Source organism: Corvus hawaiiensis, chromosome 15, assembly GCF_020740725.1.
Source record: "Corvus hawaiiensis isolate bCorHaw1 chromosome 15, bCorHaw1.pri.cur, whole genome shotgun sequence".
NCBI classification, from domain to species: domain Eukaryota; kingdom Metazoa; phylum Chordata; class Aves; order Passeriformes; family Corvidae; genus Corvus; species Corvus hawaiiensis.
The window spans coordinates 7,509,594-7,537,427 of record NC_063227.1 but is presented as its reverse complement, the minus strand read 5'-3'; positions in this window follow the sequence as shown (position 1 = coordinate 7,537,427).

The following is a 27,834-nucleotide window of genomic DNA, read 5'->3' as shown; positions in this document are numbered from 1 at the left end:
GTTTCAACCAACCATACTTACAAATTGTTCTGCTAGAAAGAAATCATTTCAGAAGCATTTCAGCCATGCAGATTTCTTCACTCTCCAGAAAAACCACACCACTCATTTTCACTGATTCACCCACTGCTGATATTAATCGGTCATTTGTTCAGTTTAAGCATTGTTTTAGTGAGTAAAGATACACATAAAGAGTATATATTAAGAAACAAAGCAAAAATATTCCTAACAACTAGTGGCAAATATCTCTTTAACACTTATTAATAAATCTGAGTACAACCAAAAAGCAAGATTATTCCCAAAACAGATAATTTTTGAAAATTAAGACTTACCAAGATCTCCAGATTCAATTCTCTCTTCAAATAAAACAAATTTTACTTTCCCGTTGCCTGTTTCACAGCTGCACTCTGATAATAGGACATCTTAGTAATTTATATCTTCACTAAAAACAAATACCCATTTAAAATAGACAGGGAGATTTTCCAGTTTCAGAATCATTATTTGTATATTTGTATTGAAGTAATGCCTAGAAGGCTCAGCTGAGACTGAGGTCTATTGAGTTAGTAAGACACTGAAGAAAGTGACCTCCCTAAGTACAAAATTCAATATAACAGTTTAGTGAAACAAGTACAAAAATAAAGATTTCCATCCCAAAGTCCTAACAGGTTGGATAATATTTTAAAAAATCATCTCTGCAGTCCTTATCTATTACACGTAGGCACACTTTTCAAATAGTATTTATTCTTTACATTTACAAACAATTTATCTGAATAATTTTATCCTTTAACAACAGAAGTCTTAAGCTAATTCCCTTCACACCGCCTACTCCATCTCCTCGAGAGATGCCGTGCGTTTGCAACTTAGCCTTTTTATTTTTTTCCCCTTAATCATGCTTGCTGGGAGCCATAAAGCTGAAAGGGAGAAAACCGTAAATAATTGCATCTTCAGAGATGAGTTTAAGCTTTAAGCAGTGGCAGAAATACTGAATTCATATGCTCCACCACGCTTCATCAGAGAAGGCCTTACAAATTAGGATAAGGAAAACGTACTACTACCCAGGACCCCATATTTTAAGAGGTTTTTCATCAGTCACAGAAATGATAGAATTTCTGTAGCTGCTGTTTCAGTATATAAGTAACACAGAAGGAAAAGCACAGCAGATTACTGGGATCTTATCCAATATGGAATATCTGCAGCCTCAAGTCAAACAAGCTCAGAAGGTTCATGGAATTTGACTTAGGGAGAACTGCCAGCTCAGGGGGAAGGTCACAATCACAGTGCCTGAAGGATAAAGGAAAACAATTCTCAGACAGTTGGGAAATGGGAAACTTTTGGGAATGTGCATTTTCTTACAAGAGAGTTATGTTAAGATTGTGAATTTTGCATTTCCTCTAGCTCCAGTCTCCAAGCCTGCCAAATGATGTGGCACTGCACATGGAAGGTCTGCCTAATCCTTCACTCATTCACATGAGGAAATGAGGGCAGGAATTCTTTAGGAGCATTTAAAAGCAAGCCACTTGCATAATTTTTCACTAAGAAAAATTTGAGACAAGGACTAAGAATAGAATAATTTGTATTCACCTTTATCGTGCAGAAATTGGATCCCATCACTGCCTTCTTTTTAATCCCCAATCAGAACTTACTTGAGTGTGAGCTGCCACTCCTAGAGTGAACTAGAAATGGTGTCACACCAGCATCAAAGGAAAATTGCATGGAAAATCTCTAGTAAGCCCAGGGCTATTATTGAAACACATGCAGTAAAACAACCAAATGTTTCTGGCTGTTCTTCAGCTTATTCTTCAAATGACATGTCAGGGTCTAGCCTAATAGGAAGAGCTTTAACTTGGGTAAGCCTGCTCTATGTTACACAAAAAGAATTGTTGCAGCTTCAGAAAGTCCAGTTTAGTGGAAATAATAGAGCAAGCTCACAGAAATGGAAATTTAAGGAAACACATTCAGAAAGCATAATAAGAAATAATTACCACCTGAAAATTCAAAGCTGCAGAAAGCTGGCTTAGAGCAGTTAGCAAATCACACATTAGGCATTTCAGTGCCCCAAGGCAACAAAGGGAAAATCTTGATGTTTCTAATGACCTTCTTTATTTCACAAATGTAATAAAATCACTTTCAAACAGATATCTAATGTTTAGCAAATTTATAACTGGTTTTTGCTCCACTTTCAACCAATGGTTGACAAGTAGACTGCAGCGCTCAGTCCATGACGTGAAAGCTTGTTAGCAGCCTTCCTTGTTCTTTGGTCCTTTGTATTGATTTCAGAGTATCACAGGGAGTATCTTATGATTGTTCCTGTCCTTTATAGACATATAAATCAAGAGTGAATTCACTGAACTAAGAGCTGTGACCCTCATCTGAAATGGATGTTAATACAATCAGGATCACCTATTGACAACATGGTTTTGAATCATTTCAGCCTGCTGTGCTTACAGCATCCCTGCCTCTAACTTGTAGTTTTGGGCAATTATTTAAGGTGCATTTCATAGCCAGACAGCAAAGAATCCCTAAACACAGAAGCATGTGATAAACATGAAGTATATTTACTAAACATGATCCCCTAGAATTTATTTCCTCAGGCATTCATGGGCCAGTTTAGGGGGTTTTGGGCTGCTTTAGTTTCAGAATAGTTAACCAACTGCAGTGGAGTATTTTATCGATCTGTTTTTATGCTCACAATAATGATGTGATACTACATAAGGGATACTGTATCAATGATAAAAGTGAACGTGCTTTGCATTCTCTGACAACTTTTTCCACCTGAAATAACTTCTGGATTCTGTCTTTTTTAGGCACTGCTGTACATGAATTACTGAACTTCAAAAGTGGTCTGTGCATCTTGCCTATGTCAAAGATGAATTCTTTAAAAGCAAGAACACATCTAGTTTCTGATCTCTGTTCATGAGTGCATTTCTCCAAAGCACTTATGGAAACAGCATGATGGACCTGCAGGACTCCCTGCAGCTTTCTCCAGCTCGAAGGCGTGTTGTGGTTGAGTGGACAGAGCCCTCAGCCACCAGAAATAGCTGTGCCTTTCACTCTGCATATTTGCTTCCAGCATTCCTGTTTGCAAATGTTGAAGATTGTGGCACTCAGTTTTGCCAGGGCAATGCCTGAGTACAAACAGGATCAAACTCTTACAGTGAAAGTGTAGGTAAAATGACATCTGCCTCCTAATTACAACTGATGCAATTCTTGATAGAGCATGTCTGCTTAATGTTTTACAGTTTAATACAACTGTGTAAAATATCCATCTTCATTAGGTGGCATATTACAAAAGGATTTCAACAGGACTAATTTACAAATAGTCTTTCTACACTGAGCTTTGGGCACGTTCTGTAGAGACTGAGAACATAATTTCCATTATAGGTTGTACAGAATAACACAGGTCCTGCCTAAACTTGGTCAATTCTCATTGCTGGTCAGACTGAAGACACCAGTATAGGCCTGTGCATTCATCAGACTCTAAGTTCTGAAGATTCCAGGCTTCTGGCCCTCTCTGGAAACATTCCATTCACTACGGAAGAGAATTAAGTTGTTTTTCTTTTTAAATCAAACCTACACAGGCTCATAATCCATCAGACAACTTCATGGCCTATACACATCTGCATAATCCTCCTGAAGTTGCATAACTCTCCAGCTGTCCTCATAAAAGGAATTTCATTCTGTGCCTGGCAGGTTTTGCAAGAAGTACATGTCCTGTACAATATATATGTACTGATGTGCGTGATTCTGGGGGAGATTCTTAAAACTAATCAGTTTTTAATCTCTGTACCTTTCCTTTGTAAAACCTCTCTTCCCTGTGGCTGTGTACACACAAATACAGATGCACAAACTAAGGAGCAGACATCAGACATCGTTCTAAAAGTGACTCCAGTTAAATATTTTAACAAGAGCCACATATTCTTCTGAATTGCATCATCTCTTAGAAATATGCTTGAAATATTCTATAGAAATGTCGTAGTTATGTCAACTGGCAGTAGTTAAATTAATAATTTATCATGATGGTAATCATGGGGTTTCTCATATAAATATAGAGTGCTAAAATGTATGTAGGATCTCTCAAGAAGACATAGCTCTGACTGTAAATTATACCAATTATGAAATAAGTTATATCAAGAGCAAAAGGGAAAATGCAGCTGGAGCACAATTGGTAAACAAATCAAGACAAATCCTTGTCCACATGGAAGAGGAATCTCTTCCTAGAGAGTTTCAAATACCACCTCATTACTCCTTCACCCCTTCCCTCTAAGTGATTATTCAAACATTACTTGCTACTGAATATGTATGTACTAAAATACGAGCATTTCTGGTTTTGAGGGACAAGGGAAAAACAGCTGGTTTGTTTAGTGTCTTCAAGAAATCTACTGTACTCTTCCTTCAGTTGGTCTTGTATTTTAACTTGTACCTGCCGTGTTCCATGGGAGAAGAAAGAAAAGCAAGCAGTTTTATGACGAGACCAAGTATTTCTAAGATGCTGTCTTTTCCAAGGTTATTCAAGCCTCTAAGAGAAAGTTGTTTTATTCTTTTCTGAGTTTCTTTAAAAATTTCCCTATTCCAACATTACTCCTGTCTTACTTACTTGATGGTGTTCCATCTGGCTTCAGTCTTTAATTGCAATTTTAGCTCAGCCATTCCCATGATATCATAAAAACTTGAAGCTTCTCATGAAGCTGATTCTCTCCTATATTTAACTGAATATTGCAAGCAGGAGAACAAAAGGGAAATAATCTTCAAAACAGAATTTCAATCTTATGGAAACAGAAAGGGTGGGCAGTATTGGGCAAGTTCTTAAAACTTCTGCCCTCAAACTGAAGGGAGGAGTGAAGGGCAACCTGAGCTACTGGTGACCAGTATTACTACACAAACTGATATTCCCAGTGCTCTGATTTTTACTAAACCAAATAATTCTCAAAGCTCTCAGAAGCTATTAAATTACTAGATTTGAATTTTGCAGTTCAACCACTTACAACTTTAATATCATTACAACAATATCAGCATAAGAGAGGATTAACGTACAGATTCCCTAAAGAAAATGTGCCATTGGTGACTGCAGTGGATTAAGAGTCACGATTATAAGTAATTATTTAATGTGAAGCAGATTCAAACAAGACCAGAACATATTGTGGTAAATCCTATTAAATATAGTAAATGACTCACTCTTTCGTAAATATCTTATTATTTACATAAACAAGACAGGATAAACATGGTAAGAAAATGACTGGCAGGGAGTAAGGGTATAACTTGCCTAAAATCATACAGTAGGTCAGCTAAAAAAAAATCAAGAATAAACACATCTCAATGGACTATGTAATCATTACCTCAGAACATAATCTAACATCACCATAATGAATCTGCATTACACTTGGATAAACATTAATTCACTGTTACAAGGTTTGGTAATTTGATACATTGGAACAGTAAGAACATGCAACTTACATTAAACACCTGCATCCAATCCTTTCTTAGATATTACATCACATTAGATATTGATCAAACAGTATATTAAATGATGAAAGGAATAAAAAAGGGAAAACATACACAAAAGTGAAAAAAAATATTGATTCTTTTTTCAAGGTCAACCATGTGCATATCTTCACTCTAATAGGGCTAATTGTGAAAGAAAATCATTGGTCCCTGCTGTTATAATCATTAAATTCTGCTTAGACAAAATGCTGCTTATGTCATGATGAAAAGAAACTATTTTGCTTAGTTTTATATTTCAATTATCTCAAAATATCTAAGTGTTACCCTGTATGTGCCAATGCTCCTGCATATAACAGGGTGTTTCCCTTTGAAACAGATGAGAAGCTGAGCTCTGTGGACCTGCACTCAGAACCTACAGGATCTCACATCTGCTGAATCGAGTTTCCAAGGCAGAGGTTCTCCTCAGCCCCATCCCCATCTCATTCAACAGGCTTCTGAATCCACAGTTCAGTCTTCTTCCTAGGAACTCTCTCTAGCTGTGCAGTGATTAATATCTTTTCATTCCTGACATGACATTTTAAATTGTTTGAACTGAGGGACAAGAGAGATTGTTATTGTAACCAATCTGCAGATATTGAGACCTCTCACATCCACCCTGTGTGGCTGCTTGGAACATCCTGGCAACAGCTGCAATAGGAGGCTGGATAATACCAATGGAAAAAAAGCCCTGCATATTTATTTTAAAAATAAGGCATCAAGGGAAATTAAAATTGAGCTGAAAGTTCAGCAATCAGTTTGGGTTTGAATACAAGATTGTTTGCAGGCTCATCCACTTTTTACTCTGCAAGCTGATCTTACATCTGCCCATTTTCTCTCTGCACACAGTTACAGCTATGGAGACAAAGATAGAGCTCACTGTGAGCAGCAGCCCAGGGTGTGCACTGCTCTCCAAAAGAACTGGAAGAAAATGTTGTGGGGTTTTTTTTTTATTTTTTAAATTAAGACAGAGGAGCAGACATTTCCGACTGAGACACAGCAGATGGCTGCCAGAAAATGGTAAAGAATTCAGGAAGATGAAAGGCGAGGCAGCCTGTGGGCTTTGGAAAAGAGACAAGAACCCACCAGCAGTTAAAGTGTTCTGTATGTGTGGGACAGAAAGGTTTGGAGTGGTAGAAGTGTGCAGGACTCTGTGTCCATGCCCTTTGGTCCCACTGCAGTCAGCTTCCCCTTGCAAATTCAGTTCTAAACCCAAGCACTGCATGCAGCAATAATTCAGCATTCCATGTATGACGAGGAAATGTGTCTATAAGTGCTCTGCTCTGGCCTCTTTGGCCTCCTTTCAATACAACTGTAACTGGAGCTGTATTTCCTGGGAAAGGTGGCCTTATTCTGGTACAGCAGTTCTGCAAATACTTTTCTGAATACTGCAAACAGTTAGCATTGGAAGGGTTTAGACAATTCCACAGGAAACCCATCTAGCTGTGGAGCTTAAGAAACATTTTATTAGCAGAACTAACAACCTTTATAATAATAATAGGCAACGTCAGTATTTCCATTCATTTATGTCTGGAGGTGTTGATACAGATGCTTTCTTTTGCAATATATGTTATTGTAATGATCACATTTCAGGAGGGTGGGAGAGGAATTTCTTCTGTAACTATATAAAAAATTCTTGAGCTATCCCAAATACAAGCCTTTTTAGCTTCTTATTCTGAACTGTTCTGCATCTGTTTATGTGAAGCCTCAAAATAAAATGCAATCAGATGGAGCAGCACAGGATGGCACGTAACAGTTCAAAAGGACATTATTTGCTCATGGCTGGGGTTCAGTGTGCTGTCATTAGAACATGTCCCTTTCTGGGGACTTTTTTGGCCCTGGTTTCTAGGAGTGCAGAGCACCTACACAGGGAGGTTGATTTTCAGCATCTCTCAGCTCCTGTTCCAGGGTCTCGGGAGAAAAGCTATGTTCCCTGAGAGTTCAGCACTCCAGTGTTCTCAGTCTCTCCAAGACAATGGCAAGCTGCTTCATAACCCAATTCCTTCTTATCAAAATAAGACAAATCCAGGCTTTGCTGTCTGACTACAGCCACCGAAACAACCCCTTCCAGTAAAAATACCCATTCAAAGGATTTGATTGTATGAAAAGCCATTTCCTCCCTAATCTATTTGAATATCTGAGGTGATCACCCCCAAATTAAGCAGAAATGCTATGAATGCAAAATACAAAATTCAACAGCTCTGTGAGCTGTTTATTAAACAAGTCCCAAACTTACACCAAATGCAAAGTATACTTATTGGAGCAGGGGGAATTCTCCACTTACGAAAATAGAAAGACATGAGATTTCATAGTCTTCTTCATGGACTGCGAGGCCACATCACTATATGTATTATTCTATGTAAGACAACTTTTTATGCCTCTTTCAGACACACACACAAATAAGAAAACCTTCTATACATTTTCTGAGAGTAATTTAGTAGCTGAAACTATATCCTATGGTCAGTCAGCTCTTTGAAGGCACCAGTCTGCTTCAGGACGCATGGCCTTGCATGAGACAGATTAAAGGCAACTCAGCAGAGCATTTGCTTTTACATATTTGTTGTGGTGGCTAAGTCCACTTTACACCCCTCAAGTTGCCCTAAAAGTGGTCTCTCCTTACAACACTCTGCTAGAAAGTTCTCCCTTTGTCTAGATCCTGCTGGTCACTGGCCCTCTCCCCCTCCCATCCCTTTTCCCATTGGCCCCTGTTATGCCATTCAACCTTGCCTCTGCCCCCGAGCCCTCAGACCATTGGTTTTGGATGCTCTGCCCGCCTTTGGGAGTTTTCGGGATAAAAGTGGCTCGGGCTTTCGGTTGTTGTTCTTTCTTGCCTCTGTTGCCTTCGGGGTGTTTGAATTGCATGCAGAGAGCCCCTCCCGCCTCTGTGTCTCCGGTTCGTGCCCAGCCTGTGGCTGTGAGCGGCTGTTCGTGACCACCTGCGCAGGTGAGGTTGTGTGCACGCGTAGGTGCCAGGAGAGCGCCGCCTGAGCGCTCCACGAGGGACCCGGCAGGGACAAACGCGGCATCCATCCACCGAAGCCCTCACCCAATACATATTAACTAGGGAAAGTTCTCCTACAGCTCAAGGGAGACACAAGCATGGGGGAAGGCACTGTCACCAGCAATTGTTAGCAGTGGCATTCAGCTGAGTACTGATTCTTCAGTCTTTGTATTGGCCCTACTGCAATACTAACAGAAAAAAAATGTTCATAGAGTCTCTACATAGTTGAAAGCTACTGTAAAAATTACAATACTGGGAAGGTTGCCAAATATCCTCTAATACAGAACATCCCACATTATAATCCCAAATCCTTAGTAAAAGCAAACAGAATGTTAATTTCCCCATATTTTCTCACCTGCAAGTAGCTGCTCAGGGCCACAAACAGCAGGAAAAAGCTGTTCAGCAAGCCTGTGCTCCTGTAGGCTGGGAAAACAACAGCTGGGGACACACAGCTCTCACCAGCTTCTTAGAGTAACATGGAGAAAACTTCCACAAAGAGCCTCTGGCCCTATCTCTTGCTACTGTAGGAAGAGGCTGGAGCTGTACTCCTGTTTTCATTGTCATCTTGATTAAATATAGAGACCAATCAAGGTAACTTGTTCCAACTGGTTTTTTTTCCAAAACAACTCACGTTCTCTGCCACACCTCTGACAAAAACCTAAATTGTTAACAAATGGTTGAGGGCTCAGTCACAATGAAAACAACAATTGTGAGGCGAAAATAACAATAATACAAACACAGTCCCATCCAGTTCTTTCTGTGGTAAATTATTCCTGCAGAGACATGGAATTGTAACCCAAGGGTATGCAGTGACTTTATTATTTGGCTCAGTGATCCCTCACTAAGTATTACTGCTGGTATTTATTAGCAACAATGCCCTCTAATAGCTGGTTAGGGACAGAATGAGTGGGGTAGAACTTTTCCTGAGGAGTTCTACCTTAAAAGCTTTTCCTGTTCAGTAGAAAGCCTGGATGGCACACAGTAGTTGCTTATCTCGTTCACAACATATGGTTGCTGGTGAGCACTTCCCAACAGCTGGCATGATCAACTTGTGGCAAAAGATTTTAAATCAGCCCTGCCCGTGTTTCAAACACTTGTGTGCTCTTCTCAAAAGATGCCATTTGCATCATCCACGCTGAGGCACAGCCAAGCATCAAACAAAAAAAGGCTGGGAATAAACACACTGACAATATGAGATTAGCTGCCATTCTGCTCACCTACAGAACAGATGTTCAGCTTCCTAGTCACCTAAAATCAATCCTCCAGGAGTGCATGATTTATATCTAGCTGCCTGTGTCTAAAACATTGGCTATATACAGTGGAATCATGAACATATTCAAATAGTTCACCACACACAAGACAGCAATTTTTTCTTCTGTATTACTGTGCTTAGTAAAGGAATTGTTGAAAAGTGTATTGAGTTGCTGAGGTTTTTAATGATAAGGGACAAAAATAAATGTCAAGAATAAAGTATATAGTAATAAAGAAAAAAATTTTTTCTGACATAAATGCACTTGATGCAAAAATATACTGAAAATACAAGCTAAAAAGTTATTTGCAAAGTGCAATACCTTGTGAGACTCAGGTGTCCTTTCAATTCACCAAGTTTTTGTTTTAAATTACACAATGGCCATTGTTGGGGTCCCTCCCCTGCCGTGCAGCCCTGGGAGAGGGGCCCTGAGGGCACAGACACGGGGTTTCCCTGCCCCTGCTCAGCCTCGTTCCCATTGGTTGGTTTGTGTTCCCTGCGCGGGCAGAAGGACCCTTGGTCCCGTGACTGGGACAGTTCCTCGGCAGAGCCCCGGCCATGCGGCTGGAGAAATAAACATCTCTCTGAAACATCTAGCAAGAATCCGTCCGTATATATTTCTTTTTCCACGGGACTCCTGGTTTGATATATGCGTGTTGCAGTATCCGCACTGCAACATAATGGTGGAGATGCCAGGGAGAACGATCCCCGATCCCTAAGCGACTGATTTGTGTGAGTAAACCCTAGAGACTTTGGATTCCTCTTCTTGTTTTTGTTTTGCTATTCCATATCTAAACTATGGCAGAATCGTGGGAAATGTGGCTCTCTGAGCCACAGAAAAAAAATGTATCTAGAAGTTAAAGGAATCCTTGAACAACAAAACAAGAAAGTATTGGAACTGGGAGATCTAGAACATTTTTTTAGCTGGCTTTTCAAAAATTTCTTCTATATTTCTCGAGATTTACCTTTTGATATTAGCCCTCCTGGAGTTCCTCTGGCTTATCACGAGAGTTTTTGGCACGAGATCTTGTTGGAGATGAAGGATCAAACAAAACATGCATTAGTGATTGAACCCTTGCGTGGATCCCTCGTGGTCAGTGAAGCTATTCAGGAGCATTTATATGGTCCCATTACCCCTAGAGCAGAGGATGGCCACAGTCCCGTGGCCGAGGCCGCGCGGCCGCCATCCCAGGAGCGCGTGACTGCAGCCGTGCCGGCGGAGGTGCCTGCGCTGGGTGTGCCCGGCCCCCTCGGGAGCGCGCGCCTTATCGCAGACCCCATCCCTGTCTCGGGGTCCCCGGCCACGCGACCGCGAGTGAGGGAGCGATGCCACAGGCGCTGCGGGTGTCGTGGGCCACGAGCGGCCAGGAACCGGAGGTCGGTGTGGAAGCCCGCTCTGAGCACACGGCTCGGAGAGCCCTGTGGAGGGAGAAGCGGCGGTTTCCACAGCGACACGAGAAGCCGCGCAGCGCAGCGCCGAGCCGGAACGGGGCCGCTCTCAAAGCAGCGTGGAGTTTGCGGAGCGGAACCGCTCACAGGGCGCGGGGCCAGCGGCGATGGCAACGCGGGGCCGCGCAGAGCCCGGACACGCGCCGGAGCAGCGCCCCTCGGAGAGCGAGGAGCAGCCGCAACGCGGGGGCCCGGCCGAGATGTTGGAGTCGGTGAGGCAGCGGCCACGCGGGACCAGCAGCCACGACGAACACACAAGCACGTGATAGGAGGAGTTGTAGCCACAAAAGTCACAGGAACTGTGAAATGGTACAATGTCAAAAACAACTATGGATTTATAACACAAGATGATACAGGGGAAGATCTATTCATCCATAGAACTGCCATTAAAAGGAATAACCCTAAAAATTACCTGCAAAGTGTAGGAGATGGGGAGGTTGTACAATTTGATATAGTGTAAGGAAAGAAGGGTTTACAAGCAGCGAATGTTACTGGGCCTGGAGGTATTCCCGTCAAAGGCAGCCGTTATGCACAAAATTATAAACAATATCCATCCCAGCAATTTCCCTACCCACAGCCTATTTTTCCCTTTTACCCTATACCCAATATGAACCCTTTCCTAAGTTTACCCTATCCCCAGTTTATTCCTAATCCGTTTTTCACCCCATGGCTTCCCTATACAATTCCATTTCCCTACAATTCCTCTCCGATGCCGAAGGGGGGATGAAAAGGGGGAGGGAAGAAATTAAACCCTCTCCTGCCTCAGTTTCCCCACAAAGCATGCTCAGAGAGTTCTGTCTCCCTTCTGTCAGCCCTAAGATGTTCCACAGAATCTGTTTGGACATTTAAAGTCTCAAGAGGGCGGCTTGTTTTGTTTTGAAACTGTTCTTGTTATGTTTATCCAGTTGTTTTCATTCTCCTTTTATTAAAATAAAACGGGTGAGGTGTTGGGGTCCCTCCCCTGCCATGTAGCCCTGGGAGAGGGGCCCTGAGGGCACAGGCACGGGGTTTCCCTGCCCCTGCTCAGCCTCGTTCCCATTGGTTGGTTTGTGTTCCCTGTGCGGGCAGAAGGACCCTTGGTCCCGTGACTGGAACAGTTCCTGGGCAGAGCCCCGGCCATGCGGCTGGAGAAATAAACATCTCTGAAACATCTAGCAAGAATCTGTCTGTCCATATATATTTCTTTTTCCACGGGACTCCTGGTTTGATATATGCGTGTTGCAGTATCCCCACTGCAACAGGCCATGGCAGCCGAACTTTCCTACTGTCCATATATAATTTTAAAGTATAGGGAATTACTAAATATACAATATTATAAAATTGTCTATTATGCTCAGTTTTATGAAACAATTTTAAAATATAGTGTAGCTATAATATGAGAAATCAGAATTACTTGATGTAAATTTTAATCTGAGGTCAAAGACAACTGTAATCTCTTTTGACCATTTCACATACAAGTAATACCTTACAATCAAAGCCAAACAAACATATGCCATTTTAAACACGTGTGCAAGAAAAGCTTCTAGCTTCTGTTTCAAAACCCCACACTTCCCTCACATTTTTACTTGAGCATTTACCATCCTTTGTCTCCTCCAGCCACTAGAAACAAAGTCACTTCTAGATAGTAAGCACACAAGCAGCCCAAAAACACATGGAATAAGAAATTGGAGATAAAATGTTCTGGTTCTAATGCTGATGCAAATTTGATCCAAGGGAAATACTGTGTCTCCTGTGGCTTCCTGCACTTGAGTTTGGTCAGTTCCTGTCCCTCAACCTTCTTTCTCTTTAGGCTGTCCTCATTACCTTTCATCTGAACACTAATTCTGTAATTTATTGGGCTGAGAAGAGGATTGGATTCTGGAAGGCCACAATCACCCTACATTTGCTGAGTAAGGGCTTCAGGACTGCCCAGTTGGTGCTACTCATGATCTGCAGAAGCTGCACTGTCCTGCCTCTTAATCATTTTTGTTGGTTGTCTCTAAATTTCTTTCACGTTTCTGCTATTAAGATGGCCAGAACTGAATTTATCAATTCCTCCAGATATATCAGCTTGCAATTCTCCAACTTGAATCTCATTTTGCTTCCTGCACATATTTCTGAGCTCTTTAGATCCCTTTTTATTATTTCTCCTTTCTCGCTTATGCTTGCAACACCTGTCAGTTTAGAGTATGATTGTGCCATTAGAAAGCAGGGCAGCTGCAGAGCAATGCCCCAGGGAAACTCCAAGCAATATTGGGTCTTAAACTTTTGGAAATTTACCCATGGCAGAGAGGAAACATCGGGAACAGGTGCCTAAAACAATCTGCCTGCAGATGCAGGGCACACAGTGTTGCTTCAGAACAACAGAGAGAGTCTGTTGCCACCATTTTTTCTGAAGTAGCTGCCGCTGGCTGAGTATGGTTTTACCTGGGCATGAGGGATCCAAAGCCTCTTCATGACCCAGGGAATGCATCTTCCAGGCATTGGCATATGCCCATAATGTAGTTGTGACCCTGCATCCTCCCACTGATTCCTCTGTGGAGAGCACTGAAGTACAAGGCAGTTCCTTGAAGCCATAATTCAAGCATAACTGGTTTGTTGGGGAGAAGGGGGGTTTGGCTCTGTAGACTTCAAAATGTATACTTGGGGATACAGCCTGTAAGTTTAGTACTGATATTATGAATTCTAGTATTATTTAGCTCTTAAATGGAAGCACAGGGATTAAAAATTTGGGAGATTTTGTTCATACCAAGTGCAGACATTACTTTTACTTTGTGAATTTTTATCTGGAGCCTGATGTTCTTCCATGACATTTTCCACAGAATTAACTATTCTCCTCATGTCTTACTATTTCCCATGGCAGATCCCAGGGTGATTATAATACTGCCAGCTACCTCCAGGGAGAACTGGGTTTCAACACATGTGACTACCTGGGTACTTTATCTAACCAGCTGCGAGCACAGCCCACCTGGGCAGGGATGTTTCTTACCCTTGAGGAAAGTCAGACAGTTTAAAACAGAGACATTAGTTCTCTCTGAAGGGAGGTGGCTTTTCAGTGAATCCATGATACTGTCTTGAACAAATATCTCCCCAAAAATTTACATTTGTTTTATTTAGAGTATGATCGTTTGGGTGTTTTTGCTACTCTTCTGTGTCTTACTAACCCCACAGAAATATGAGTTACTGAATCAGTTTTCGAATCGATTGCCATTTCTTCTGCCGTCTCTTCAGCAGTAAAACCTTAGATTTATAAAAAGCAAACTTCAGTGTAGGAATTTGCTGGGAGTAATTCCTGTTAGAAATTTTTTTGGAAACATGTAATTGTGAGGGACAAGCCTGTGCCCTGCCCTCCTTCTGCCCTGCAATGAGCACTCAGGGCCGCTCCCTTGCTCTTCACGCTGGCTGCAATTATGGGCTGAGTAAATTGTCAAGGAAGTCAATATATTGACAACAATAAGCTTAGAACCAGTCTATTAAAGAACTAAAGACTATGTGTAAAATGCCCCTTTCAATGACAAAAGAGAGGAAATTATACAATTCCCTTGACAGAGTCCTTATTCAAAAATAGAGCATTTAAATAATAGCTTTAAAAAGCTCTAATTGTTCATATCTTTCTTTCTTCACAAGTTGGATAACAGCTTTATAAATAAATTATCTGACTGATCACTTAACTGAATCACCTGCCCTAATTAGACTACAGTACATGGTGTAGCATACTATACTGTACATAAAGGTGGTGAATAGAGCCCAACTCCTAAAATGATCCATCTGTAATAAATGTATATACTTATATATTAGAATAAATACCTTTGCAGTAATCAAGAGGGCTTCCCTGAGGTTTTCCCCATCATTTCTATTCATTAATTAACTATGGTAATTACATTTACTTGAAAACAAACCATTCTCTAATCAGTATTAAGAACAGTATAAAAGAACAGTTACTTAATAAACAAGGCCCTTACATTTAATTGATTTTTAGACTGACTGCACAAAGTTACACTTAGTTCTTAAAAATTATTCACTATTTTCTGTTTGAATAGTGAGTGTGACAGGTAAGGCGGCTCCTCCAAAACACTTTGAGTAAAAGCCTATTTTACTTAAGGACTTTGTCTCTTTCCCCTTCTGCCTCACTTTCCTTTAGAGACAGGTAAGAACTCCCCTATTTCCAATGGCTCTTCATTTTAGGCAACTATCTAACATTAAGCTGCAGTAGTATGGACACCCAATATAGTCAATGGAGTCTGGAGAGAGCAATTCAGAGCATCCTCACTACCTAACTGTTCACAGTATACTTCCCTGATTATGTGCAGACTCAGAGGTCCTATTGCAGGCAGCTGAATTAAATATCTAAATTCGGATGGTATGAATAGTTTAACTTTAATGTCTTGCTTTCACCATAAAGGAAGCTGAGGGAGAGACATGGATTTTACTGTAGAATTGGGGTCTTCATAAAACCAGAAAAGCTCAGCAATCTGTGGCTGGAAAAGTGTGGCTTAATTCAAAGGAAATATAATGTTGTTTAAGAGAGTAAGGAGAGCTGATTTAAATTCCTGCTCTGCCAGACTTCCCCTGTGACCTTAGGCAAGTCGCTCAGGGCAAGGTTTTTATGGGCATCTGGACATCCGACTCCAGGGGATTTTAAATAACTAACTTTGCAAATCTAGCCATTGAGCATTATTCTGTAATTTTCCATTTGCAAAATGTAGACAGTGTTATTTCCTCTTTCATCTTCTACCTACAACAGCTTCCAGGTGGAATACTCTGCCAAAATAATGTAAGGCTAAGGGACTGTGCACCGTGGTAAAAAAATTCCACTGCTTACAAATATTCTCTGAAAGATTAGGAATTTCTTCTTTTTTAGGTTCTGGGGACAATTCTTCTGATTCCTTGTAGCTGAATACTGTAACTTTCTTCAAAAATGTTTCCTGTCTCCATCTGAAAAGGACAACAGCCATCACTAAAGCAGTCAGGTGAAATTATATACTAATTGTTTCAATTCCCAGAATAGAGTGCCAATATTTGCAATTCAGATACCTGTCCATTTGAATTTAAAATTTAGCTTTCAAGACCTGCCAGCTAACCTAACTTGAGTGTGAGCCTCACACCAAGGTTCTCCCTTAGCTAGGGCAACTCCAGGCACCAGCACTACCCTCTCTCTCCCACTCTCTGCTCCCATGTATCCTTTATCTGCCAGCCACATTTGTGTCCAGCACCACAGGGCATGGGGGAGACCACAGCAATGAACCTGGCACTGCAGCTCCTACTGGAAATATTTCTTTAAATGGTCTTGCTGGATGGCACCAAAAGGTTGTAGCACAGCGTTACATCCCCTCATGTGTCATGAAAATTTCTGATGTGCTTCCCTCGACACGGCTCAAGGCTGGCCTGTTCCAGAAGCCAAAGCAAAGGAAACTCAGAGGTTTTCCATTAATTCTTGCCTATGCTGCTTTGATTCACTTTCTGCAGACATTTTGCCAATAAAACGTAACACAAGCCAGATTTCCTCCTGCCATGCTCTCCAACGAGCAGATGACTTGTGGATATGTCATTCAGCTGGATTTTCACCTGGAAGAAAGCAGCGCTCTGCCTACACTGAAGTGACTTGCTACTAGCTTTAATTGGCACATCCTTCCTTTTGCATCATTCTGTGCTTATAGGCATGTCTTGGCTGAATCTGATGGAATATATTTAACATATACTAGCATTTCCAACATGCTGAAAGCTTGCAATACATATGCTGGGCATCACTCCAAATACATATGACCCCAGAATTTTCATGAATTTTGGACATTAACTTGTTTTGCAGTTATTCTTAGTGTATGGAAGTTGGAATGAGAGTACCTACGCTGGCTAAGCTGTAGTCAGAGCTGTGATGTGCCAAGGGATCATAGAAACTCTACATCACAAGCAAAGCTTGGAAACTAGAATGACTGCAAGTAAACGTATGTAAAATAACACTTTATTCACTAAGTTATTTGTCATCAACATTTGCACAAATTAAACAGCCCCCAGCAATGGTTTCTAATGTATATTAGCAAGTCACTGCATTATAGTGAGCAGTACCTTGCCCTTTGAAGAGTCCTATTGATTTTACTTCAGAGTAAGGTTGGCAGAATGAGGACCAAGCAACTTTGGAGGGACAGCGATTCCTTTCTTAATTTATATTCAGTGGTTCAGGTTTAACAACTAATTTTTTTTAAAAGGGTTCAGTATCCAATTGTAAATGTCCTCAGTGCATTTAATCTGCACATTTCTCATAGTGATTTCCCACTGACTTCTTTTGGAAGATGTTGATCCCACTACACCAATGGCAAAAGTTCATTGATTTCCATGAGGCAGGGTTTTGTCCTTATTCTTTGGAATATTCTTTTATTCTTATACCTACTACAGTCATCTTTGGCATATTTCATGATTTCTCTGCCCCAGACTTCATTAATGAAATAGTTCCTTCTAATAAAGCTTTGCAGTATAAAACACAGCATGTTTCCAGGGCACACTTCTCCTTTTCCATGTTTAACTTCTTGGCAGCACTCTCCTCCCTTTCATTTTTGTTTTAATCCCAAATCTATTGCGGCTATGATCCTTGCTTTATTATATAGTCAATTGTACCTCCAATATTAACTAAAACTGTAACTAGAAGAATACTCTTTGTTATCTGATGCACATATTAATTGGGAAACAATTTTAAACCAGTTTTGGTGTCATACCTGATTGCCAGTATTAATTGCTGGAAAAGTTCAATATATAGACCTTATATACTGCTATATTTTTACATGTTTGCATAAATATTGTCTCAGATCATCTGGCTGCAGCCATGAGCTGCAGCAGCCAGATTACCCCCTACTACCTCTTCATTCTCAGAAGACAAAAAACAACAGCCTGCCTCCTTGACAGCACATGAAGGAAGTCATGCTATATTTAAGTTGCTCTAACATATTCCTTCCCATGTGAAGGTTCTTAGCTCTTTTTCTGTAATCTTCACCACTGAAAAAAGGAACTTTTCATTTCCCATTATGTGAGTGCTAAAAAAAATCAGGTTTCTGTAACATCCTAGGTCAGTTTGTCCCTTGGAAGACAAAAAGCTTTTTATCTTTGGAATGGATGTCTAAAATTAAAGTTCATACTTCCTACGGTTCCCTGCCGGTTTAATTCCGAATCAAGTAAGAAATTTATTGACTTCCAGGTTTAACATAATCCCTGCAGATCCTACATTAGTTGGGGGCAAGAGAGGAAAACTCAGCTGGCTCTAATCCAAAAATGTTATTTGTCATTTTGTTGGGTTCTGCCATTGAGGAATATGGGTTAAAGGTTTCCCTTGGTGTCCAGCTTGTAGAGGACATAAATCCTACTACTTCATTCAGGGTGTTTTAGTTTTTTAGGCAAATTTATCTGAATTTTTCCATTCTGGACAACGTGATTTAGTTCACGCCAAGATGCCAGCCATCATGTACACATTTATTCTAAGTAAAACTTCTTGTCATTTTTATCTCCTACCATCTCCTTTTTAAAAATGTTTGCTCCATCAGCGTGAACATGATGCACCAACACTATGCCCTTCTCTTGAAAACATAAATAGTTTCCAATATGTTTTCTGTCCCTCTTCTTTATCTTTCTGTTCCTTTTTAATTTATGCATTAGTAGCATCTGCAGACCTCTGTCTGGAATTATAATCATGGCATTTTCTAGACGACCCTCTGATTAAAAACTGAAGTACTTCATCCCAAGTTATTCTGTTCTTCTTTGGCTTATTTGGGGTTTTTGGTTCTTCTGTTACCCTACAGTCCACTAAGAGGGTACATCTTTACCCAAAATAAGCAGAGAAAATATAAAATCACTATTTAGATAGTTCTCTTGCTCTCGAAACATGTATAGCATTTTCTTCCCTAACATTCTGCCAATAATGTAACATTTTACTTGAAATCACACCTCGCTGTGCTTTGACCACACCATATCTTCCCAGTGACAGCCAAGCACCTCCTTCCTCAAACAACCTATGCATAGACTGCTACAACAGGTACATGTTAATAAAAATCCAGGGATGTCTTGTTCAAACTGAAAGGAAATACCACCATTTCCACATTTCCACATGCTGCTTCCACCTGCCATGTTTTCCTTCTGCCTCCCCCTCTCAGTTTCCCAGCAACAGCACGTTCACTCCATCCCCCAGTCAATAACAGCACTGAGCCCAGCAAGGAATTGCTTCACATGCTTCAACCAAAAGTCTTGACAGCAGAAGAGCTATTGAAGTGACAACGATCACTTATGAAACAACAACCACTTGCAGAAGATTCCATGTTCTAAATCTTTACTACCACAAATGACCTCCTGTCTTCGTGTGTGTGTGCTAAGCATATTTGACAGTTTAATACCATATAATTATACTAGGGATCAAGTTGATCCATGACTATTTTTACAGAAAGTATCACAGCGGAGGCAGTCACACTTAGGTATAACTGTATTTTGCCCCTGGATGGAAACTAAATAAATGAAATAACTTTGATCACATTTTCTAAATGTCTCTTAGAATAGGTTATTACTGCCTGCTTTTCCAAGATGTGGTATAACACAGCTGAGTTTTATATATTTTATGTTCTATTATATTCCTTTTCAGCTAGGACACCTGATTCTGCAGACATTTTTCATTGCTTCAATTCTGGGCAAGTCAACATCTGTGAAATCTGAAGAACTGCTGCAAAATTCTACTTCCCTGCTGACATCTCCAGCCATAGCAATGGAAAGTTACATAAAAAGAAATAAATTTTCCATAAGAAGAATGTAAGGGTTTAAGTAGCTGGTTTAGGACCTAGCATCCAGAAGACTTAACCTGAAATGGCCAATGAAATTGGCCAGGTTAATGAAATATTTCAGAGGAACATGTATGTAGATTTGTCAGGAGTAGGACCTGGCTCCTATGGAAGAAAGAGCTTTAAAGACTGTAATGGCTTTCAAAGCTACCTGAGACGTGTGGTTGGAGAGCCAACATGAGAGTTTCATGGAATTAAACAGAATTTCATGCCATTATTCCAGCCTTGGAGCTCAGTGGTTTCTGTCACAGGTTGCAGCTACCAGAGAGAGACAGAGAGTGTTGAAAAACAGTTTTGCTCCAATAACTGAGCACCAAAGATTTCCAAGTAGAATGAAAACAACAAGGTTTCATTGAAATATCATTGGACTCTGTAGAGTGCTTTTGGAGATCTATTGATGTTGCCAGAGAATTCTACATTTGTAGTGGGTCTTTCAAATTCTCAATGGAATTTGATAGGGATATAATTCCTCACTAAAATTTATAAGAAGTTTCAAAAACCTTACAGAGGGTTTTAAAATGGTTCCATAAGGAAAGAGATAAGAGGCAGAAAATTTTTCATTTAAGCCAGCTATAACTCAGTCTGTATTTCTGTCAGTAGTGTATTTAAGCAATATAAACATCCTCCCAAAGACAGATCTAGTTAAGTGCTTTGTGATGGCCCCATGAAACACTGTTTTATTAAGGCCAGATCCAAAATGTAATGAAATTCAACTGAAAGACTGCTATTATTTTCTTGGTTTAGTGAGCCGTGACAGAATTCTTACGGAATTAGTTTTATCCTCTTTCTTTCTTCTTAAATCCTATCAATTACTCATTGAAGTTTCTGGGAATCTTGATGACCATGGCCAGTGACTTTTACTTGCAGCCTCCAAAGCATGATGGGATCAGCAGAAGGGCTTCCTGATTTCTGTGGCACTTCCTCTCCTGGAGAGGGCAAATGTACTGAAAATGTTTAATTTCAGTCCATTACTCTTTCCCTTCTTTTACTGATTTCATAAAGGATAACAAGGAGTGCTGGGATCAGATGAATTCATCTGATTGAAATGATCTGCCCAATGTGTTAAGCCAAATGAAAATTAAAATTGCTCACTTGTTCCTGGCCTGAGCAAATCACATCCCTATAGCAGCTTTGATCTGTTTCAGAGAACTGTGTTTGGTCCCAACCCACTGCAATAATCAATATTTTTATTTTAGTTTCTACTTGCTTTACTTCAGGTTTTAATCTGGTTTTAGTGAATCTCAGTCAGGGGAGTGTTTTTAGTGAGAGTTGCTGTTTAACAAATATAAATTTAAAAGTCTGTTTATTATGCCTTTAAAAAGTCTTTATTATATCTGTATAGGGTGCCTGCGACTGATCATCTTATGTAAAACCTTAATCAGGTCTGATTGTAAAATGAGATCAGACAGTTTTACTCTATCCCTTTTTTCCTTTTCTTTTTCTGACCTGTGTAGACCTGAGAGATGCAGAATACTGACTTAGCTGTTGCCTTTCATTTTAGTTTATTGAAAGAACTCTGCAGGGATAAACACACTCTTCAGGAGCTTGTTTGGTTTGGGTTTTTTTTTTATTTAAAAGTGAATAATAAAGTAGAACACATTGATAATGATATGGACATAAATTCACACTCCTCTGAAATTATATGAAGTTATATAACAGTGGAGTTTTGAGAAGTCCAGCATATTCTTCCATCTTTCTACTTTCAGTCTGTCTGAATCCTGAATTTCTACCACCATTCTTTTTAACTATATTTTTTCTTCTTTCTTTATTCTCCCAAGTATCAGAACCTTTCTTCATTACTATTGTGAAAATACATATGTTAGCAGTAGTTGGAGTGCATGGAAAGATCACTCCTGTGCTATGCAAACACAGAATAAAACCCAGTCTTGCCTCAGAAGCTTTAAGTGTCAAGCAAGGTGTGAACAGAAAAACAGGTACAAGGTGATCACATCCAGGCAAGTGAAGAGCATGAAAAGTTGGATATATTTGTTAGAAGATGCTTCTTGTTCTGTGTGAACAGAAAAACAGGTACAAGGTGATCACATCCAGGCAAGTGAAGAGCATGAAAAGCTGGATATATTTGTTAGAAGATGCTTCTTGTTCTGTGTGAACAGAATAACAGATACAAGGTGATCACATCCAGGCAAGTGAAGAGCATGAAAAGTTGGATATATTTGTTAGAAGATGCTTCTTGTTCTGTTAGGCTTTGTTTCTTGTTAAGGATGGATTACAAATAGCTGGCACTGAGAATAGGTGATCATATGAGGTAAAAGAAGACAAAGGATGAATAGGACAGTCAAAGCTCACCAGCTGGATCTGGATGCCCAGAAGATACATCAAGGCTGAAAGAATTTTTGAGAGACATAAAAGAGATAAGACAGCAGCTGTAATGATATAGCTTTGTTTTGTACATGAGATTTTTTTTAAAAAATAACATTAGACATGTGAGAGAAAGTTTTTAAAAGAGCATTGCCTACTACATCACATACTCTAACATGGGGAGGAAATCTTTGTAAGATTCAGATATATCAGTTCAAAACAGAGAAACCCTTCTGGTTTTTCCACCCTACGATAAAATCTTGTCTGCATGGCTATGTTGACCCAGGAGAACTGCGGACGAACACATATCAGACCCGAAGTATTGTCATGTTTCTCCTTTCTGCAGGCATTCTATTTTCAAACAAAGGATTTAAAGGATTATTCTGGAACAGAGCATTCCCACAGGAAAGCAGAGGCACACTGGCATCATTACAGAAGAATAATAACACCCTGTAAACACGACCTATGTTTTACCCCACCTTATGCCAAGGCATTCAAAAGCCTTGTAGAAACTTTCAGGTGCTCAGCAGCCAAGCAATTATACTCCTGATCTCTGCAGTGCCCTGTTCTTTGGGAAGGTCTCCCTTGCTGCAGTGAAGCACTATACTCTCTGGAAACTCAGTGAAAAAAGGTTTTCTGTTTATAGCAGGAGTTTTTGTCAGCTGACTGTGATTCTCAAGCTATGCAGAGCACAAGATGGGAGAATAAAATGCAAACAAGGAAAAGCAAGAGAAGTTAGCTGAGATCTGCTTCAAAGATCATCAAACTGGCTTCAGCAAAATTGTTACCTTAAACATTTATTTAATAATTGGATTTTGCACAGCCAGCTTAAATGCACTAAGAATCCGATCTGTCAAATATAACAAGACATGTCTGGGCTGTACTTCTGTTTAAATATAGTTCTTGAGATTACCCCCTGCTGTTACTTTGAATGTCTTAATTCTGACATCACTTACCATGTCCCACCAAACACAGCATCATATTGGAAATACTAACAATGATGCTGCTGCATATCTTTTACTTCGAGCTGAATCACTGCAGGCTCACAGAAGTTATTCTGATTGACACTCGTGAGAAAAGAATTAGGTGTTTACACTTGTTGAAAGACTTTCAGTTCATTCATGGTCAGTTCTGGTCTTTAAAGTCAATTGTCACTTGGCAATTTGCTACTTCTGGTTCTCTTTTGTCATCCATAATTCTACCAAAGAAAAACACGCACACTGAAGAAAACTATCACAGACAGGACAACCAGCCAAGTCGTAAAACAAGACCTTTTATTCCTCCCTCAGTGCAGAAAGAACACTATGTACTGAGTGAGTCCCAAATCATAAAGCCCTAAATTCTTTAAATCTTCCCAAATAGAATTAAAAGTGACAAATATATTACATAACTCAGATGATATATCTGCCACTGTGGCTAGGGACCAGCCTATTTGAGTCCAAAGCAAAAATAACCACATACCACTCTGAGGTATTGTCAGTGCCCACTCTCCCTTTTAGAATAATCTTCACATAGTAAAATTTGCTAAGATTATCACAGTCAACTAGAGAGTACACGCTGAGTACTATCTGGCTGACCACTTGTAAATTGGCAATGGTTCAAAATTATGCAGAAACTGAAAAACTAAGGTGATTATTTGGATGTGCTGAAAATGCAGACACAAAGATGAACTTTCCACTGCAAACAAAAAAATAAAAGAAGATTGTGTCCACAGATGGAAAAATTTAGAAGTAATTAGGGATCCTGTGAGGGAATTTGCACATATTAATCTGAATGAGGAGTTGAAAGAAAAGGATTAGTTGAGGCTGGAGCTTATTTTTTCCTGATCAGATAGCAAGATCTTTCAGGTAAAAGATAAGTTTTGTTATACATCCATGTATAATGGATGTTAAGATGTTAGGAATATTGCTGCAGCTGCACTATGGTGAATGGCAAATTGCAGGATATAGAAAGATGTGCTAGGATAAAAAATTTGGTATTCTCATGGAAGAAAATAATTTGCTCACTCATATGACAATGCAATTGTTTTCTACATTCCTACTACACTGTCATTGCTGTGTAAGGATGTGGTTTCGTAATCAGTTTAATCCCATCTAAAACTGCACTGTCACCAAAATGGGCTGTCCCACCTTCTGCCCTGGACAGGCTGAAGAATGGGAGATCAGGGGTCATTGGTCATAGGTCACCTCAGTCTGACCATGAACATGCATCCAAGGTAAAATACTGCATCCACTGAGAGAGCAGTGAACACTAACTTGAGTGGGTCCTAGAACTCCCTGAGAATTCATTGTATTGTGATCTGTATCGTGTGTTTGGTCACTGAATACGTGTTTGTATGGCTACACACACTGTGGGTGTCTGAGCCAGCTGTGGGCAGCTCAGTCACAGTTTATAACATCAACAACTCCCTCCTTAACCGGGTTTTCTCTGTGAACCAGCAGCCCTGATCTCTGGTGCTGAGTCCGATCCTGTCACAGGCAATGCTTAATAACACCGAGCTAATTTTAGATTCTTGGGTACAGAGGTGGTTGAGGAAAATGATGCTGCTGTCTCACTTTCAGAAAAAAAATAGGAATGCCATGGGTTCACCATAAATATGCAGACTGGAAAAAGAACATCTTTTCCCACACTAACACTGTCCAATTGTATGGCTGGGATGTTCCCAAGCTGCCATGTACTATTTGAATTTGTCCACAGTGAGTTTTGAACAGTAATTTGCTAATTCCTTTCAAACACGCTGTCCATGGGTTTAGTAGTAAAATCTTCAGCACTAGTTGGATATTGCAATACTTCTTTCCCTACTGTATTTATTACAGTAGGGATCAGCAGATAAAAGGAAGTGCTGCTCTTTCCTCACTCTCCTGTATGGTGTTGCTTTTAAAGTACAGCTGTCTACCAGATGCAAGAAAATTAAGATATTTAATTTCCTTTCTCAGTGCATACCTGCCATTAATGTTAATGGCAGCTAAGTATGAAGATAGAAAGGGAGCTACTGTGAACAGATTGAATACAAGAGCTCACCCATTTCAAATAAATCTGGTTGTTTCAAGAAGAAAGGCAGAAAAACCGTCACATCACATTGCACTTATCCTTCAGCATGAGACATACAAATTCATACTTGATTGACTTCAGAGCCGCAGTGGACATCACGTGCTGAATAGTGTTAACCCCTAAATGCATCCCATCCAAACTCAATAAAATTTTACAGCTACGCTATATAAAATGCAGGTATTGACTGCATATATTTTAAACTGCACATCCTTGATGGTTTCCTAGAAATTGATTTTAAAAAAATATTTTCCCCGTTTCATCAGCTCTAGGTTTTAGTCTACTTGGATTACTAGGTGTTCGGTTCCCACAATACAGCAAAATCAAGTTCCTTTTTCAGTTCCAGCTGAAATTCTGAAGGGTGTAAAAATTAAAACAAATTTTAAAATCCGTCCCAGAGCGCTTTTGACAAATTTATTGGTGCTCCCAGCCCATCCCAGTGACTTATTAACAATCACCTATTATGATGTTTACAGTTAAGTAAAAGGTGTTTTTTGTCAAACAAGATACGCAAATCCATCTTATCTGATATGGGTTTTGAACAGATTAAGAATTTCTTGGGAATCATTTACCATGACCTAGAGTCAAGTTATTGACACAGAGGAATTACAGGATTAAAATTCCTATTACAGATACACTAAGAATACAATTCATTGCTATGCTGAAATCTGCTATTCTTTTATTCAATGGACTGTATTGCTTGTTCATGGTTGATTGAGATATAAGACTGACTAATCTACAGTTCTACAGATGTAGGTTTGAAGGTTAGTTGTAGAATTTCATTTCATCTAGACTCTTTAAGCTTCCAAGTGGTTATTGTCCTAAATTTGAACTGTTTGCTTTCATGTAAAAAGTATGTTCTCTCTGCAAAATCTGTGGTTCAAGGTAGAAGCCACAAAAAAATTTCATCACAGATTTTCTTTGTCTTTTAAATAGTGCATATTCATGCTTGCAATGTAGAAGACTTTCAAATTCAAGAACTTAAAAACTTCAGTCATGTTGCCTAAATAATCTTATGTGACTGATTTGTGTCTCTGGGTGTTGTATATTTCAATGACTGCACACACACTTTTCAAGTCACAACATTTCTTAGTGATTTTTAAAGCTTTCGTTTAGAAGATGCGTTCTGTGAAAATTCAAGTTCCACACTATAAAATCTTAACAGGAGATCATAAACTATGACAAAATCAGGGATACATGCAGAGGTTCTTTTAGGATTTAGAGAACAGATACAGGAAACACTCTTAACACTGAGCTGTGCTCCACCGTTCTACACCGCACTCCACACCTGGCACAGGGATTCAGCTGGGCCCTGCAGTGCACCAGGGTTTTAGCTAGACTCCTGCAGAGGCCACTGCAGTTACCACAGACTGTTTCCACCTCATTGTCATGGGTGACAGCTCCTGAAAACAGCCTTGAAAAAGTATAGATACCTTCTGAAAAATCATAGCCCGTCAAGGCTCTCATTAATTGCACTTTTAACAGGGTGAGGTTTTTGTTTTCCAGGTTCTGAGCTCCCACAGAATAAGGCTTGTGGCACCACAGAGGCAGGATACAAGCAGGCACCTATTTCTGTGTACCTTTCAAATACTGGTGTACCTGTACCTACATCTGTGCATGGCAATGCTTTCCTGCTTGCTCTTCCCAGTGCAATCCACTTTTAAGCTGGATCAATACAGTCATACAGGAAATTTTAATAATCCACCACAGTTAGTGTGCAATTGCACCTCGAAGGTCAGGTCACTTACAATATTATAGTTTATTATTCCTGTATATTAGTTTGTAGAGTTTAATCCTTGGCACTTTTTTATCTTTTCATTCTGCCACTGCTGAACACACACACAGACGTCCCCAGAAAAACTGCAGAGAAGCCCAAATCATTATGAAGTTCCAAATATACTACACAGTTAATAGCTTCAGATTGTTCATTGATTGTCATTTCAGAACACAGATGAAACGTGTTGTTATTATATTATTAGCTGTCTGTGCCTTGTTAAAACATAATCACTCTTAATTTGCATAGATGTGGATACACAAATCTGGAGTATATATATATCTGTATTTGTCACATCTACAAAACTCTATGAACCAAAATTTTTTAATTAAACTGAGTTATTATTCCCCATATCACCATATATCACATAGGATTTTAAAGACAAAGTATAAACAGTTCATTCCAGCAAGTCCTTCTAAAGTCCACCATGTATTTAGACCAGAAAGCAGGAAATACTATATATGAACGTGTATTACCTATATCCTCTATATCCTATTACACTGTATTTATGTCTAATACATATATATGCTACATAAAAAGATGGAAACACACAGGCAAAAAAGAACAGTGAACTATAAAGAACTGCTTTACAACAACTGAGCAACAGTAAATATTTATACCTTCTTTCACTGTCTGTTCAAGAGCACTCAATGTAATTGTTCATACTGAAGTTGAAAACTCTACTGGAGTTTCCTGAGAACCTAACCTCTTACAGTTTTTTTACAGGATTATGAAACAG